Source organism: Macaca nemestrina, chromosome X (assembly GCF_043159975.1).
Source record: "Macaca nemestrina isolate mMacNem1 chromosome X, mMacNem.hap1, whole genome shotgun sequence".
Classification (NCBI taxonomy): domain Eukaryota; kingdom Metazoa; phylum Chordata; class Mammalia; order Primates; family Cercopithecidae; genus Macaca; species Macaca nemestrina.
In genome coordinates, this window is record NC_092145.1 from 139149079 (window position 1) to 139166973 (window position 17895).

Consider the following 17895-nt stretch of genomic DNA (forward strand, 5'->3'; position numbering starts at 1 on the left):
TGTTTGTCTCCTTTCCTCTCAAAGTTCTTCTCTGTAGCATGACAATTATAGTCACATAAGTATTTATTAATTTAGTTACTTGAATTCTGTCATCCTTCTAGACTGTAAATTTCATGGGGGAAGACAGACTTTTCTACTGTCTACTGTGGTATCTCCCACACTTAGCACAGTACCTTAAACACAGTAACTGCTCAATATTTAACTGATTGCAATGTTAAGAAAGTAAATAGGGGACTTTCCTCAGACACTAGACCAAAAAGGATCCAAGCTATATCATTAGTTTCTATTTTCACAGTTTCTTTCCCTTTCCTTCCTTCTAATTTTCCATTTCCTTATTTTCCTCCCTCTTCCTTCCTTCTAAGGCAGGTATGTTACCCTCACCAATTCTCTTCATTTTTTTGACAAATTGAGCTTTACAGAACTGTTTGGCAATCAAGTCAGAACTAGTTCTGTCTCTTGATTTCTTATCTACAAACATTCCCATGTTAAGTTGTCTGTTGAAACACCACTGAATTGCTGTCTTTTTCATTTGTATCGCTTTTAAAAACTCTCTAAAAACATGCTAGTCATTACGTTTCGGAGTAATAAACAGCACCTGAGAAGCAATCTTCTCTTACAGTTGTCAAAGGTTTAAAAAAAATTTCAAAGAAATTTCTCCATAAGTCTGACATGCCCTTTAAGGCTCACAACAAAGCTTTCTCTAGAGTCTCAGAAAAAGTATACGCATATACACATCTGTTCTGAATATTTTAGCCAATATTTTGATGAAAATGAGTATAGTAAGTAAAGTTAAGCTATATGCTTGTCACATATACCCATCAAAAACCCCACATACCAGACAGAAAAATTACTTTCAGATGGCTGACTGAATTTCTAGGAAAACACCCTGGGGTTATTTAAGGTAGAGAATCACACATTTAAAGAGGCAGTAAAACTGAATTAAATGGAAAGTCAGTAATTTTTAAAGGATAATGGTAACATATCTGGATCCAGTAAAATAAGTAAGAATGAACAATCTGATCTTTATAGCCATGTTTTTAAAATTTCATCTCTGGATAAAAGAGGTTGAAGAAATTGGTTTGTAAACATTTCAATGTGAGGATTATTTAAGGATTACCTTTAATGACTTATAAACAATACAAATCAAATATAAACTCTGTACCGATTAACTTAAAATCTTTTCGGTTTCACTGATGCAGAACAAAACCAGTTAAAATCTCATTTCCAAAATAACCCCATAAAAAAAGTTGGCAAAGGGCATGAACAGACACTTTTCAAAAGAAGACATACATGCTGCCAACAATCATATGGAAAAAAGCTCAACATCGCCAATCATTAGGGAAATGCAAATGAAAACCACAGTCATCATCTCACACCTGTCAGAATGGCTACTACTAAAAAGGAAAAAAAAAAAAAGAAAAACAGATGTTGGTGAGGTTGTGGGAAAAAAAGGAACTCTTATATACTGTTGGTGGGGTATAAATTGGTTTAGCCATTGTGGAAGACAGTGTGGTAATTCCTCCAGGACCTAAAGACAGAAATACTATTGGACCCAGCAATCCTCTTACTGGGTATATACCGACAGGAATAGAAGTCACTCTATTATAAAGACATATGTATGTGTATGTTCATTGCAGCACTATTCACAATAACAAAGACATGGAATCAACATACATGCTCATCAATGATAGACTAAAGAAAATGTGGCACATATAAACCATGGAATACTATGTAGTCATAAAAAAGAACAAGATCATGTTCTTTGCAGGGACATGGATAGAGCTGGAGGCCATTATCCTTAGCAAACTAACACAGGAACAGAAAACCAAATGCTGCATGTTCTCACTTACAAGTGGGAGCTAAATGATGAGAACACATGGATACACAGAGGGGAACCACATGCATTGGGGCCTTTTGGAGGGTGGAAGGTGGGAAGAGGGAGAGGATCAAGAAAAACAACTAACGGGTACTAGTCTAAACACCTGAGTAATAAAATAATCTGTACAACTAACCCCATGACACAGGTTTACCCATGTAACAATCCCACACTTGTACCTCTAAACTTAAAATAAAAGTTAAAAAAAAATCATTTCCAAGAATAAGCTCCATTGTGGTTGTGTATTTTCCTACTGCTTTCTAAAAGTGATATATACCTTAAATGGGGAATAACATGAAAGAATTGCTAAAGGAGAACATACTAAACTGTGTCAAAAATTATGTGGCACTTTTAACACTTAATTCCAAGGCTAATTATATTTTGAACCAAATTACCTTTTGTAAGTATTCCACCAGAAGAGGAAACAAGCTATACATACACATTGGAGTTTGGAAATGTGTTGAAATAGTTGAAATGTTGTCTCCGTGCATAGAGACAATTTCTCTACATTAGAGGGTTGTGGGAGGAATGAGAAAGGATTTAGATGATTTAAATACTGTTTAAGTGGCAAAAGAGTTCTGGGTCCTCTGAAGGCTCTGGTTGGTATAAAATGAGCTAGGCTAAAATACTTGTCTCTTTGCTGTGCTCAGCATTGATATAAATGTGAACAACAAAGATGACAGAGGCATGTAAATATTATTGGTTAAAAGCATGCAGTTCTCAAGTTAAAGAACTGCAAATTAAAGCAGTCTAGTTTTAAAAAATTGTAGTAGTGTGTCTTGCAAATCCTATCAGCATATGGAAGACAGTCACTCTTTCTCATGAAAAGTAAAAAAAGATAATAAGGTAACTAGTTGAATATTATTTGAAAATAAATGACATCTTGTAATAACTTTACAATTCCTTTCACCTATTTTTCTGAGACCATAACTTGTTAGTGAAGCCAGCAAGAAAGGTAGAGATGAAAAACTTAAGACAGACCAAAGTTGTTTTTCTTTTTGTAATGGAAACATCACTTTTATTGATAATTTAGGGCCATAATGGACACGTTCACAGAACAAAAATAAGACAATTCGAAGACAATGGAGTGTAAACGTACAGTACACAGGTTAATACTCTTCACCCTCATCCTCTCCCTGATTTCACAGATAATCTGATTTCACAGATATTCAGTGAAAAAAAACTGTAAAGAAGTTTCAGGGTAATAAACAGTTGGAGTCAGTCCATGAATACAGACTTTCAAGTTCCTATCCCAGACCTCTTTTCACTACATCAAATTGCCTCAGTGATGTATCATTCAAGACCATTAGACAAAAATCCAATTAATTTTTCTTCAAAAATTTAATGGCATGTATGATTACTGTTTTTTGTTTGTTTGTTTAAGTGTCCTCACAGCCAGTTTGCAACTCTTGCAAAATACTAAGGCTATGTGAACAACTAATGGAGGATTAGAGCATAAACTGTGGATGCAACTTTTTGTTTGTGGTACAATACCTTAACAATGATGGCAAATAAATTGGTATGACATGATGTGTTGCTTATAAAACAATGCTAAGTTGTCATATGTACATTTTAAAATGGTTGTATACTGTTTTAATTATTTGCTCTAATGTCTCCAGTGATTATTCAGTGTTTAATTTTTACTTATCTCTTTTTGAACACAGAATATTACACCTGACATTTTCTATCTCCAAGGGTCTACTTCTTCCATGATTTCTGGCAAATTGTTTTGCAGTGATAGCAGTAATTCCACAAGTGACTTGAAGTATAGAACACCATGTAATGATCTTTCTAGACAGTTTTTCTTACTTTCGTTTGAACTTTCATCATAAACAAGATTTACTCTAGAAAGTAGTTTACATATGGCTTTTCTACAAGATAAGAATGAAGAATGAAGATGACATTCAATAATCCAACTGCTGGGCAGGCTTAAATATTGAGAACAGAGGTTGTTCTATATGCTTATCTGTAAGTCAGCTGTTTGGAACCTAAGACACAAAGAAATCGTATCATTGGTAGTTGGGTCTTTCAGAAGAGCTGCAAAAGTCTTTTACAATATTTTCCAAAATACATTCCATAAAACATTAGTTCCATTGGGAAGCAGGTTAAGTATTATGTGACCAAAAAAGGGATTTAATATACAAACACATTTGGGAAACAGTAAATTAACCAAAATTCAACAAAACTTTCAAAGATGTAGTATGTGAATGTGAATTTATTAATCTCCAAGAGGGGCCTAAAATATGTAAAACTTCCCAATCTTATTTAACGATATAACCTCTTTCTTCTATAGGTTATCTTTCAGAACTGGTGGTCTGAAGAACATATTTAGGAAATTGCCAGATTACTTAAGTCATATTGTGATCTGAAAGCTAACATGAATAGCCCTATTTAAATTTTACCTAGATAGCATTTATTATAGTTTTTTCTTTTTTCTCATGGGGGAAAATGTATTCTGATTTTGACTAGGGATAAACATATTGTCTCTTGCTCCAGGGGATGTCATGATTAGATTTTCTATTGTAGAACAGGTTAGGTAATCCCAGACGCTCACAACCTTAAACAAATACTTCCGTCCAGAGAAAATGCTAACTGTGAATAAATGTTGGTGTATCCTTCCAGGGCAGTAATTTCCCAGGTTCTTTCAATTAAAAAATTATAAGGCAATCAGCTCTGTGCTATACAAGGTCTCTGACTTTGATTTTCTAGTATCTGCTTCTGTATTCAATTTATTTGTAAATTGATTCTTAAGTTAGCAGGGTTTCTCAGACATTTCAGGCCAGATCATTCTTGTTGGGTGCTGTCCTGAGCACTGCAGGATGTTTAGTAGCATCTTTGGTCTCTACCCATTAGATGCCAGTAGCAACTTCCCACCACAAATTTGACAACAAAATTGTCCCTGGAAATTGCCGAATGTCCCCTAGGGGACAATACTGAACCCAGAGAATCACTGAGTGAGACTGTTTCTCTTCTTGGCTTTCCCATTCTGTTTATAAGGGAACACTATTTCATCTAGTTGGTATCCTTTTGATTAATTCATCTGAAGAGGTTCCCCCCACTTATAGTTACATCAGCTATGTTTATTTGGTTTGCTAATCCTTCTATTTTATATACATATTAATACCCTCAAACTTTATTAAAAGTTATTTTTCTTTCTTTTTTTTAAATTATACTTTAAGTTTTGGGATACATGTGCAGAATGTGCAGGTTTTGTTAAATAGGTATACACGTGTCATGGTGGTTTGCTGCACCCATCAACCCGTCATCTACATAATGCTATCCTTCCCCTGGTCCCCCACCCCCCGAAAGGACCTGGTGTGTGATGTTCCCCTCCGTGTGTCCGTGTGTTTTCATTGTTCAACTCCCACTTATAAGTGAGAACCTGTGGTGTTTGGTTTTCTTTTCCTGTGTTAGTTTGCTGAGAATGATGGTTTCCAGCTTCATCCATGTCCCTGCAAAGGACATAAACTCATCCCTTTTTTTTTTTTGAGACGGCATCTCGCTCTGTTGCCCAGGCTGGAGTGCAGCTGCACGATCTCAGCTCACTGCAATCTCTGCTTCCCAGGTTGAAGCAATTCTCCTGTCTCAGCCTCTCAAGTAGCTGGGATTACAGGCACATGCTGCCACACCTGGCTAATTTTTTGTATTTTTAGTAAAGACAGGGTTTCACCATGTTGCCCAGGCTGGTCTCAAACTCCTGAGCTCAGGCAATCAACCCACCTCTCTCTCCCAAAGTGTTGTGATTACAGGCGTGAGCTACTGCACCCCGCAAACTGATCCTTTTTTGTGGTTGCATAGTATTCCATGGTGTGTATGTGCCACATTTTCTTTATCCAGTTTATCATTGATGGGCACTTGGGTTGGTTCCAAGTCTTTGCTATTGGGCATAGTGCTGCAATAAACGTACGTGTGCATGTGTCTTTATAACGGAATGATTTATTATCCTTTGGGTATATACCCAGTAATGGGATTGCTGGGTCAAATGGTATTTCTGGTTCTAGATCCTTGAGGAATTGCCACACTGTCTTCTACAATGGTTGAACTAATTTACATGCCCACCAACAGTGTAAAAGTGTTCCTATTTCTCCACATCCTCTCCAGCACCTGTTGTTTCCTGACTTTTTAATGATCACCATTCTAACTGGCCTGAGATGGTATCTCACTGTGGTTTTAATTTGCATTTCTCTAATGACCAGTGATGATGAGTTTTTTTTTCATATGTTTTTCTGCCACATAAATGTCTTCTTTTGAGAAGTGTCTGTTCATATCCTTTGCCCACTTTTTGATGGAGTTGTTTGTTTTCCTGTACATTTGTTTAAGTTCCTTGCAGATTCTGGATATTAGCCCTTTGTCAGATGAGTAGATTGCAAAAATTTTCTCCCATTCTGTAGGTTGCCTGTTCACTCTGATAGTAGTTTCTTTTCGTGTGCAGAAGCTCTTTAGTTTAATTAGATCCCATTTGTCTATTTTGGCTTTTGTTGCCATTGCTTTTGGTGTTTTAGTCATGAAGTCTTTGCCCATGCCTATGTCCTGAATGGTATTGCCTAGGTTTTCTTCTAGGGTTTCCATGGTTTTAGGTCTTACATTTAAGTGTTTAATCCATCTTGAGTTAATTTTTCTATAAGGTATAAGGAAGGGGTCCAGTTTCAGTTTTCTGCAGATGGGTAGCCAGTTTTCCCAGCACCATTTATTAAATAGGAAATGCTTTCCCCAGTGCTTGTTTTTGTCAGGCTTGTCAAAGATCACATGGTTGTAGATGTGTGGCATTATTTCTGAGGCCTCTATTCTGTTCCATTGGTCTATATATCTCTTTTGATACCAGTACATGCTGTTTTGGTTACTGTAAACTTGTAGTATAGTTTGAAGTCAGGTAGTGTGATGCCTCCAGCTTTGTTCTTTTTGCTTAGGATTGTCCTGGGCATATGGGCTCTTTTTTGGTTCCATATGAAATCTAAAGTAGTTTTTTTCTAAGTCTGTGAAGAAAGTCAATGGTAGCTTGATGGGGACAGCGTTGAATCCATAAATTACTTTGGGCAGTATGGCCACTTTCATGATATTGATTCTTCCTATCCACGAGCATGGAATGTTTTTCCATTTGTTTGTGTCCTTTTTGATTTCCTTGAGCAGTGGTTTGTAGTTCTCCTTGAAGAGGTCTTTCACATCCCTTGTAAGTTGGATTCCTAGGTATTTTATTCTCTTTGTAGCAATTGTGAATGGGAGCCCACTCATGATTTGGCTATTATTGGTGTATAGGAATGCTTGTGATTTCTGCACACTGATTTTGTATCCTGAGGCTTTGGTGGAGTTGCTTATCAGCTTAAGGAGATTTTGGACCGAGATGATGGAGTTTTCTAAATATACAATCATGTCATCTGCAAACAGGAACAAATTGACTTCCTCTCTTCCTATTTGAATACCATTATTTCTTTCTCTTGCCTGATGGCCCTGGCCAGAGCTTCCAATACTATGCTGAATAGGAGTGGTGAGAGAGGGCATCCTTGTCTTATGCTGGTTTTCAAAGGGAATGCTTCCAGCTTTTGCCCATTCAGTATGATATTGGCTGTGGGTTTGTCATAAATAGCTCTTATTATTTTGAGATACGTTCCATCAATACCTATTTTATTGAGAGTTTTTAGCACAAAATTCAGCATGCTGAATTTTATCAAAGGCCTTTTCTGCATCTATTGAAAAAATCATGTGGTTTTTGTCACTGGTTCTGTTTCTGTGACGGATTATGTTTATTTATTTGTGTATGTTGAACCAGCCTTGCATCCCAGGGATGAAGCTGACTTGATCGTGGTGGATAAGCTTTGAGATGTGCTGCTGGATTTGGTTTGCCAGTATTTTATCGAGGATTTTCGCATCAATGTTCACCAGTGATACTGGCCTGAAATTTTCTTTTTTTGTTGTGTCTCTGCCAGGTTTTGGTATCAGGATGATGCTGGCCTCATGAAACGAGCTAGGGAGGAGTCCCTCTTTTTCTATTGTACGGAATAGTTTCAGATGGAATGGTACCAGCTCCTCCTTGTACCTCAGGTAGAATTCGGCTGTGAATATGTCTGGTCCTGGGCTTTTTCTGGTTGGTAGGCTATTAATTTCAGAACTTGTTATTGGTCTATTTAGGGAGTCAACTTCTTCCTGGTTTAGTCTTGGCAGGGTGTATGTCTCCAGAAATTTATCCATTTCTTCTAGATTTTCTAGTTTAATTGTGTAGACGTGTTTATAGTATTCTCTGATGGTAGTTTGTATTTCTGTGGGATCAGTGGTGATCTCTCCTTTATCATTATTTATTGTGTCTATTTGATTCTTCTCTCTTTTTTTCCTTATTATTCTGGCTAGTGGTTTATTTTGTTAATCTTTTCAAAAAAAACCACCTCTTGGATTCATTGATTCTTTGAAGGGTTTTTCGTGTCTCTGTCTCCTTCAGTTCTGCTCTAATCTTAGTAATTTCTTGTCTTCTGCTAGCTTTTGAATGTGTTTGCTCTTGCTTCACTAGTTCTTTTAATTGTTATGTTAGGGTGTCGATTTTAGATCTTTCCCGCTTTCTCCTGTGGGCATTTAGTGCTATAAATTTCCCTCTACACACTGCTTTAAATGCGTCCCAGAGATTCCGGTACATTGTGTGTTTGTTTTCATTGGTTTCAAAGAACTTATTTATTTGCGACTTAATTTCATTATTTACCCAGTAGTCATTCAGGAGCAGGTTGTTCAGTTTCCATGTTGTGCAGGTTTGAGTGACTGTCTTAATCCTGAGTTCTAATTTGATTGCACTGTGGTCTGAGAGACTGTTTGTTATAATTTCTGTTCTCTTGCATTTGCTGAGGAGTGTTTTACTTCCAATTCTGTGGTCAATTTTAGAATAAGTGCAATATGGTGCTGAGAAGAATGTATATTCTGTTGATTTGTGGTGGAGAGTTCTGTAGATGTCTATAAGGTCTGCTTGATCCAGACCCGAGTTAAAGTCCTGAATATCCTTGTTAATTTTCTGTCTCATTAATCTGAATAATACTGACAATGGGGTGTTAAAGGCTCCCACTATTATTGTGTGGGAGGGGAGTCTAAGTCTCTTTGTAGATCTCTAAGAATTTGCTTTATGAATCTGGGTGCTCCTGTATTGGGTGCATATATATTTAGGATAGTTAGCTCTTCTTGTTGCACTGATCCCTTTACCATTGTGCAATGCATTTGTACTTTTGATCATTGTTGGTTTATATCAGAGACTAGGATTGCAACCCCTGTTTTTTTTTTTTTTTCTTTCCATTTGCTTGGTAAATATTCCTCCATCCCTTTATTTTGAGCCCATGTGTGTCTTTGCACGTGAGATGGGTCTCCTGAATACAGTACACCGACGGGTCTTGACTCTTCATCCAATTTGCCAGTCTGTGTCTTTTAATTGGGGCATTTAGTCTGTTTACATTTAAGGTTAATATTGTTATGTGAGAATTTGATCCTGTCATTATGATGCTAGCTGGTTATTTTGCCCATTAGTTGATGCAGTTTCTTCATAGTGTTGATGGTCTTTATAATTTGGTATGTTATCGCAGTGGCTGCTGCCAGTTTTTCCTTTCCGTATTTAGTGTTTCCTTCCAGGAGCTCTTGTAAGGCAGGCCTGGTGGTGACAAAATCTCTCAGCATTTGCTTGTCTGTAAAGGATTTTATTTCTCCTTAGTTTATGAATCTTAGTTTGGCTGGATATGAAATTCTGGGTTGAAAATTCTTTTCTTTTAGAATGTTGAATGTTGGCCCCCACTCTCTTCTGGCTTGTAGGGTTTCTGCCAAGAGATCTGCTGTTAGTCTGATTGACTTCCCTTTGTGGGTAACCTGACTTTTCTCTCTGGCTGCCCCTAACCTTTTTTTCCTTCATTTCAAACTTGGTAAATCTGATGATTATGTGTCCTGGGGTTGCTCTTCTCGAGGAGTATCTTTGTGGTTTTCTCTATATTTCCTGAATTTGAATGTTGGCCTGTCTTGCTAGGTTGGGGAAGTTCTCCTGGATAATATCCTGAAGAGTGTTTTTCAACTTGGTTCCATTCTCCCAGTTACTTTCAGGTACACCAAAAAAGACCCAATGTAGGTTTGGTCTTTTCACATAGTCTCATATTTCTTGGAGAGTTTGTTCATTCTTTTTCATTCTTTTGTCTCTAATCTTGTCTTCATGCTTTATTTCATTAAGTTGATCTTCAATCTCTGATATCCTTTCTTCTGCTTGATTGATTTGGCTACTGACACTTGTGTATGCTTCACGAAGTTCTCATGCTGTGTTTTTCAGCTCCATCAGGTCATTTATGTTCTTCTCTAAATTGGTTATTCTAGTTAGCAATTCCTCTAACCTGTTTTCAAGGTTCTTAGCTTCCTTGCATTGGGTAAGAACATGCTTCTTTTAGCTCAGGAGTTTGTTATTACCCATCTTCTGAAGCTTACTTCTGTCAATTTGTCAAACTCATTCTCCATCCAGTTTTGTTCCCTTTCTGGCAAGGAGCTGTGATCCTTTGGACGAAAACAGGCATTCTGGTTTTTGGAATTTTCAGCCTTTTTGTGCTGGTTTTTCCTCATCTTCATGGATTTATCTACTTTGATCTTTGATGTTGGTGACCTTTGGATGGGGTTTTTGTGTGGATGTCCTTTTTGTTGATGTTGATGCTATTCCTTTCTGTTTGTTAGTTTTCCTTCTAACAGTTAGGCTCCTCTGGTGCAGGTCTGCTGGAGTTTGCTGGAGGTCCACTCCAGACCCTGTTTGCCTGCCTATCACCAGCAGAGGCTGCAGAACAGCAAAGATTTGCTGCCTGTTCCTTCCTCTGGAAGCTTCATCCCAGAGGGGCACCTGCCAGATGCCAGCCGGAGCTCTCCTGTATGAGGTGTCTGTCGACCCCTGCTGGGAGGTGTCTCCCAGTCAGGAAGCACGCGGGTTTAGGGACCCACTTAAGGAGACACTCTGTCCCTTAGCTGAGCTTGAGTGCTGTGCTGGGAGATCTGCTGCTCTTTTTAGAGCTGGCAGGCAGGAATGTTTAAGTCTGCTGAAGCTGCACCCACAGCCGCCCCTTTCCCCAGGTGCTCTGTCCCAGGGAGATGGGAGTTCTATCTATGAGCCCCTGACTGGGGCTGCTGCCTTTCTTTCAGAGATGCCCTGCCCAGAGAGGAAGAATCTAGAAGAATCTAGAGAAGAATCTAGGCAGTTTGGCTACCGTGGTTTTGCTGAGGTGTGGTGGGCTCCACCCAGTTCGAACTTCCCAGAGGCTTTGTTTACACTGTGAGGGGAAAACTGCCTACTAAAGCCTCAGTAATGGTGGATGCCCCACCCCCCACCATGGTTGGGCATCCCAGGTCCACTTCAGTCTGCCGTGCTGGCAGTGAGAATTTCAAGCCAGTGGATCTTAGCTTGCTAGGCTCCATGGGGGTGGGATCCGCTGAGCAAGACTACTTGGCTCCCTGGCTTCAGCTGCCTTTCCAGGGGAATGAACAGTTCTGTCTCGCTGGCATTCCAGGTGTCAACGGGGTATGAAAAAACTCCTGCGGCTAGCTTGGTGTCTGCCCAAATAGCCACCCAGTTTTGTGCTTGAAACCCAGGGCCCTGGTGGTGTAGGCACCTGAGGGAATCTCCTGGTCTGTGGGTTGCAAAGACTGGGAAAAGCATAGTATCTGGGCTGGAATGCACCATTCCTCGTGGCATAGTCCCTCATGGCTTCCCTTGGCTAGGGGAGGGAGTTCCCCGACCCCTTGCACTTCTAGGGTGAGGTGATGCCCCACCCTGCTTCTGCTCACTCTCCATGGGCTGCACCCACTGTCTAACCAGTCCCAATGAGATGAGCCGGGTACCTCCGTTGGAAATGCAGAAATTACCCACCTTCTGTGTTGATTTCACTGGGAGCTGCAGACTGGAGCTGTTCCTATTTGGCCATCTTGCCAGCCACCAAAAGTTCTTTTTCTTAATCTTACTGTTTTATCCATTACCTAGTACCTTGAATTCTTTCAGAATGATCTTTTCTTCCTAGGTTTAATTTCTTTAAGGCTCTTCATTTTATTTATTTTATATATTATATTATTCTTCCATTTTTTAAGCAACTAATCAAAAACTTTAAAACAATGTGGGGGCTGAACTGTTTTCAGATTCCTGATGCTGAGAGGTTATAACTGGGCCCTTCTAATCCAGCATATGAGCTAATGATTTTTATACTGGAGCTTAAGAGGATTTGGTTAAGGGCAATTTGCAATGTTATTAACTATTTGAAAGATCTTCCTTCTGTTTTGGTTTGAAAAATCAAACCAAAAGAAACCAAAAAGCTCTACTTATATTTCATTTAACTGCTATAATTTAAATGGCCAGTTATTGGCTTGGTAGAGGGACAAAACATGTGGAAACACTTATAGTCACTTTGTCCTTTACTAACTTTGTCTTCTTCTAAGTAAGTCCTTCCACAGAAGACTTGAAAAATCTTTGGGACATTTTTATTGATGAGTAGCAAGCATTTATTATACCATCTAAGGCATCATTTCTTGAGTACTTTCTATGAGGCAAGAACTCTGCTAATTAGCCAGGCATGGTGGCGCATGCCTGTAATCCCAGCTACTCGGGAGGCTGACGCAGAGAACTGTTTGTATCCAAGAGGCAGAGGTTGCAGTGAGCTGAGATCGTGCCATTGCACTCCAGCCTGGGCAACAGGGTAAGACTTGGTCTCAAAAAAAAAAAAAAAAAAAAAAAAAAAAAAAAAGAAAGGAAAAAAGAACTCTACTAAGTACTTGACATATGTTGTCTAATGTAATCCTCATAAAAAAAAAAACACCATGAGTAGTATTACTATTCCATTTTACAGATAAGAAAACAAAAATACAGGGAAGTTAAGTCTCAAGCTCAAGGTCAATTAGCTATTAAAAACCAAGCTGTGATAGCAAATTCAAGTCTGTTTGACCTCATAATTCATGCTCTTCTATATCCATCAGTAAAACTGTACAAATTAAGGAAGAATGCCTTCCTTAGATGATTTCTCCAAGTTTTACATTAGAAACATACTACTTTCCAAGTCTATGTCAAAATATTGTTGAACTGCTTTTCCATCAATTACATGGTTCCTTACCACCATCAGCTTGATGCTCAAAATTATTTTGTGAGGCTAACCAACATGTAGTCTTTATGAAATTTATTAAATAAGTCTAAAGGAATAAGAATTCCCATGAATATAGTGCACATCCCATATTTCTTCATTTTTGAATCACTAATTTCTATTTCTATGGTTAGTTCTTCTTTGGAAATCATACATTTTACTTGAACACAAAAATTTCCCATGGGTAGAATCCTATTTTCTTTTGTCTCCAGAATAGCTGATTAATGACAGCTGAACTTTTACCTGATAAGGAAGATTATTTACATTTTAAAATCATAGGACAGAGAGACCCTGGGACCTACAGACACTATCCTAACTTCACATTGATAAAACTCAGTTTATGATGTCATTGCCCATAGGCCCTTCATCATACTGCTATAAGTCATTCAAGCCATTTGCTATTTATGTGGATAAAAAGGACATGGCATTTGATTTTCTCTTGTCCCAACTACTCGGGTAGAAAATGTTCAGGTATAATGTTACAGAAATTAATTTTCCTCAATGCACAATGTGTGCAAATAACATTTATGAGGATAATTTCTAAAATATCTACTGGACATTCATTCCCGTGCTTTTTGTGAGGTCCTGGATTTTCACTAAATCAGAAAAGGTCTGGATTCCTACCTTCAAACCAATACTATTTGGTGATATTATTGTTAAAAGATATGTTTTCCTCCTATTCTTATAAAATATGACCATTCATGGCCACAAAGGGACTCAGCCAACTGTGTCTACCTTTTGGCATGTTTCTATGCATAGAAATGTGTTATGATGAAACAGCAAGGGCAAGGAGTCCATGTACAGCAAGACGGAAAAGCTGATGGGAAATATTACCATTTTGAAAAGCTGCCAAGCAACTGATCTCATCAAATTTGAGCCTTTGCCTTTGAAGCCTGAGCAATGAAACCCTATATAGTTAAAATTATTTAATGCCAACTTTTCGCTGTTTCTATTTTCATGTTAAAGCTTCTATGTAATAATGACAATAATGAAAACAAACACCCAACATACTGGGCACTGAAGCAATTTACAATGTCTTATCACTAAATTCTCACAAAACTCTACAAGGCAGATATTATCATATTCATTTAATAAGAAAACTGAGGCCCAGAGTAACATCCCCAAGGTCACACTGGAATAATTAGATGGCAGACAAAATTACCAAGTATGGCTGATGCTACAGCCAATGCTAGTAACCACTAATCTAGATTGCTTCTGCTACTGGTATCCATATTTACAGAAATTATTCTTGTCTATCTGTTTAGGAAAGTAAACCTATTTTATGCTCTCTGATTTAAAAAGGATATAACACATTGTTGTTCATTTTACATCTCAGTTTAGCAGTCTTTTCCTAAGACCTGTCAGGTTCATATCTATGATCTATGTAAATACATGCTCATTACAGTGTTAGTAAATCCAAAACAACATACACAAGAACATATAAAATCAGACTTAGTTCTGCTTGCTGGAATCAAATTCTTGAATTTAGAATGAGGGATGTAATTTTTGGAAATTATTTACCTACAATTACAAAAGTATTTTCATCACATTTAGCTAGCATTACCTCTGGTAAAGGTCAAAAAAATATTCATGAGTACTTAATCCTAGCTCTATCACTTACTAGTTGGGTAAGTTATTTAACCTTTAAGTTTTTTAGATTTCTCATCTGTAAAACAAATATTTTATTAGTACATACCTCATAGGGTTGTTGTGAGGATTAAATGGATTAATGCTTTTTAAATGCTTAGAACTGTGTTTGGCATACCTGAACACTCAACAGGTATTACAGTAAGTCCTCACTTAATGTTGTCTCTAGGTTCTTGGAAACTGGGACTTAAAGTGAAACCACAGATTACAAAACCATCTTCTTCCTCATTGTTATAAGAAAATGACATTGAAGGAAATGGCATTGGGATCAGCTGTGCATCATTTTGCTTAAAGTCCCAGTTTCCAAGAACCTGTAGATGATGTTAAATGAGGGCTTATTGTATTTACTTATTTTCTAGAAAGGCCATCTACTGTCAATCTACATCGTATTTGTTTAATTGTTTAGGGTAAATACCTGTACTACTTTTTACTCATTCTTAACAACTAGAGGGTCCATGGTATAACATAAGAACCTTGGTTAAACAACATACTTTAAAAGCCACTATTAAGATATTTTCAGGCCGGGCGTGGTGGCTCACGCCTGTAATCCCAGCACCTTGGGAGGCTGAGGTGGGCAGATCATGAGGTCAAGAGATCGAGACCATCCTGGCCAACACGGTGAAACCGCGTCTCTACTAAAAATACAAAAATTAGCTGGGCGTGGTGGTGTGTGCCTGTCGTCCCACCTACTTGGGAGGCTGAGGCAGGAGAATCACTTGAACCCGGGAGGTGGAGGTTGCAGTGAGCTGAGATCGTGCCACTGCACTCCAGCCTGGTGACACAGCGAGACTCCATCTCAAAAAAAAAAAAAAAAAAAAAAAGAAAAAGAAAAAGAAAAAGAAAAAAAAAGATATTTTCAAATATTTTTCTTTATATCTGTGTTTGTCACTGTGTTTAATAACAGAATGTCTCTATTTTTCTATTATATATCTAAATTTAGAATATGAATGTACAAGGAAAATATAGCAACTACATACACATTCAACTGAAAGCACATATGAAGAACTGTGTCATATCTCTTTTGCTTCTCAAAATCCTACCCATATTCTTATAATCTTAACTCTAAACTCTCTTTGAGTTTGGGAAGTTAATAGGAGAGAAATGGTGGCTAAATTCACATACTTCGAGGTAAGGGTTTTTGTGACCAAGAACAGAAATTGAACACTCTAAGGATAAAAGACTTACACAGTGCATTTTAAGGTATCACACAAGTGCTAAGAGGTTAAATTACCATTATTTCCAGAAAATGTCAAGTATGTAGTTTTTTGTACTTTAGGTTTTTTTAAAACAATATATTTCAGCAGGATTACATACTTTCGTTATCATTATTTTCAAATACAAGATAATATTGTTGTACTTGGGAGTCCAGGTAATGGGACTATTTTGTAGGTTAAATAAATAAGTTGTCATTGATTATTGCTTATGAAGGTTTGAAGTTTATTTCTGTTAGGGTCGTTAGGGTCTGGGCTGAGATATTTAGACAAACCTTCAGATCTCAGACACAGGTTTGAGAAGGTACCAGGTATTTGGTGGGATGACTAGCATTAAAAAACCCTGGATGAAATGGCTATTCATCATTTAAAACCCAGCATAAATGTAATGTGTACTTATTTGATTTCCAAGGCAAACTATGAGGCTTTATTTCCTAGGTTACTACAGCACTTGGTGCACACCTTCCAACTTACCTGAAGTGACTGTGATGCATCTATTTACTTGTTTCTTCCCTTTGGGTAATTAGGATTTATGGTTTTATTCATTTCTGTGTCCCAGTGGCTGGCTGACTTTATGTATACAAGTATTAGTTGAATGACTTAACAAATAAATTGTTGGGAAAATTCTGGCCACACAGTCCTGTGCCTGACATATAGGTTTTATTATTTAACATTTAATTTTAAAAAGGTAAATGCATTAAACTGCTATTTACTTGAAACAATCTTCAGGTTATACTGAGAAATCTCCAGTAAAGTATCTACAAGTATCTACATTAAGGTTATATTTGTTTCAGGTTCAAAAGTTAAAAAAAAAAAACTTTGGAGAATATAAGAGTGACTATAGTCAAATAAATCATATGGAGACTACACTACTGTGCACACACACAACCAAAACAAAGCACCCTACCCAATTGACACTATAGAATGCAAATGCATAAAAATGTCTTTCCCTATGAAAGCAAACCCATAAAATTAGAAGAAGTGACTGCTTCACCAGATGCACAGATATCAATGTAAGGTCATAAGAAACATGAAAAAGCAAGGAAATATGACACTTCCAAAGGAACACAACTCCAGCAATACACCCCAAAGGAAAAAAAAAAAAAACAAAAAACAACTGTATGAAATGCCTGAAAAGCAATTCAAAATAATGATCCTTAAGAAAGGAAACTCAGATAGAAGAGAATACAGACAATTCAACAAAATAAGGAAAGCAATTCATGATCTGAATGAGAAATTCAATAAAAAATAGATATCATACAAAAGAACCAAACAAAAATCTTAAAACTGAAGAATTCAATGAATGAAATAAAAACATACAACTGAGAACTTCAACAATAGACTAGATCAAGCTGAAGGAGGAATTTCTGAATATAAAGACAGGTCTTTTGAAATAATCCAGTCAGAAAAAAAAAGAAAGAAAAAAGAACAAAAAAGAATAAAGAAACCCTATATGACAAATGGGACACCATAAAGTGACCAAACATTTGAATTTAAGTGTTCCAGAAGTAAATTAAATGGGCAAAAGCATAAAAAACCTATTGTAATAGTTAATATTAAGTGTCAATTTGATTGGATTGAAGGATTCAAAGTGTTGTTTCTAGGTATGTTGGTTAGGGTGTTGCCAAAGGAGATTAATATTTGAGTCAGTGAACTGGGAGAAGAAGACCCACCCTCAATGTGGGTGGCACCATCCAACTGGCTGTCAGCGTGGCTAGAAAAACCAGGCAGAAGGAGGTGGAATAAGCTGGCTTGCTAAGTCTTTCGGCTTTCATCTTTCTCCCATGCTAGATGCTTCCTGCCCTTGAATCAGACTCCAAGTTCTTCAGCCTTCGGACACAGACTGAAGGCGGCACTGTTGGCTTCTCCACTTTTGAGGCTTTGGGACCTGGACTGAGCCACTACTGTCTTCCTTACTCCTCAGCTTGCAGACAGCCTATTGTGGGAGTTCACCTTGTGATTGTGTGAGTCAATTCTGCTTCACAAACTCTCTTTCATATATACATATATCCTATTAGTTCTGTCCCTCTGGAGAACCCTGACTAATATACTATTTAACAAAATA

At 37.5% G+C, this 17895-nt stretch overlaps 1 protein-coding gene across 8 annotated transcripts in view; it reads right to left on the reverse strand.

Moving 5' to 3' along the window:
- Positions 1–17895, reverse strand: part of LOC105478211 (connector enhancer of kinase suppressor of Ras 2) — a 288198-nt gene that overhangs the window by 97424 nt on the left and 172879 nt on the right. The window lies entirely within an intron of this gene.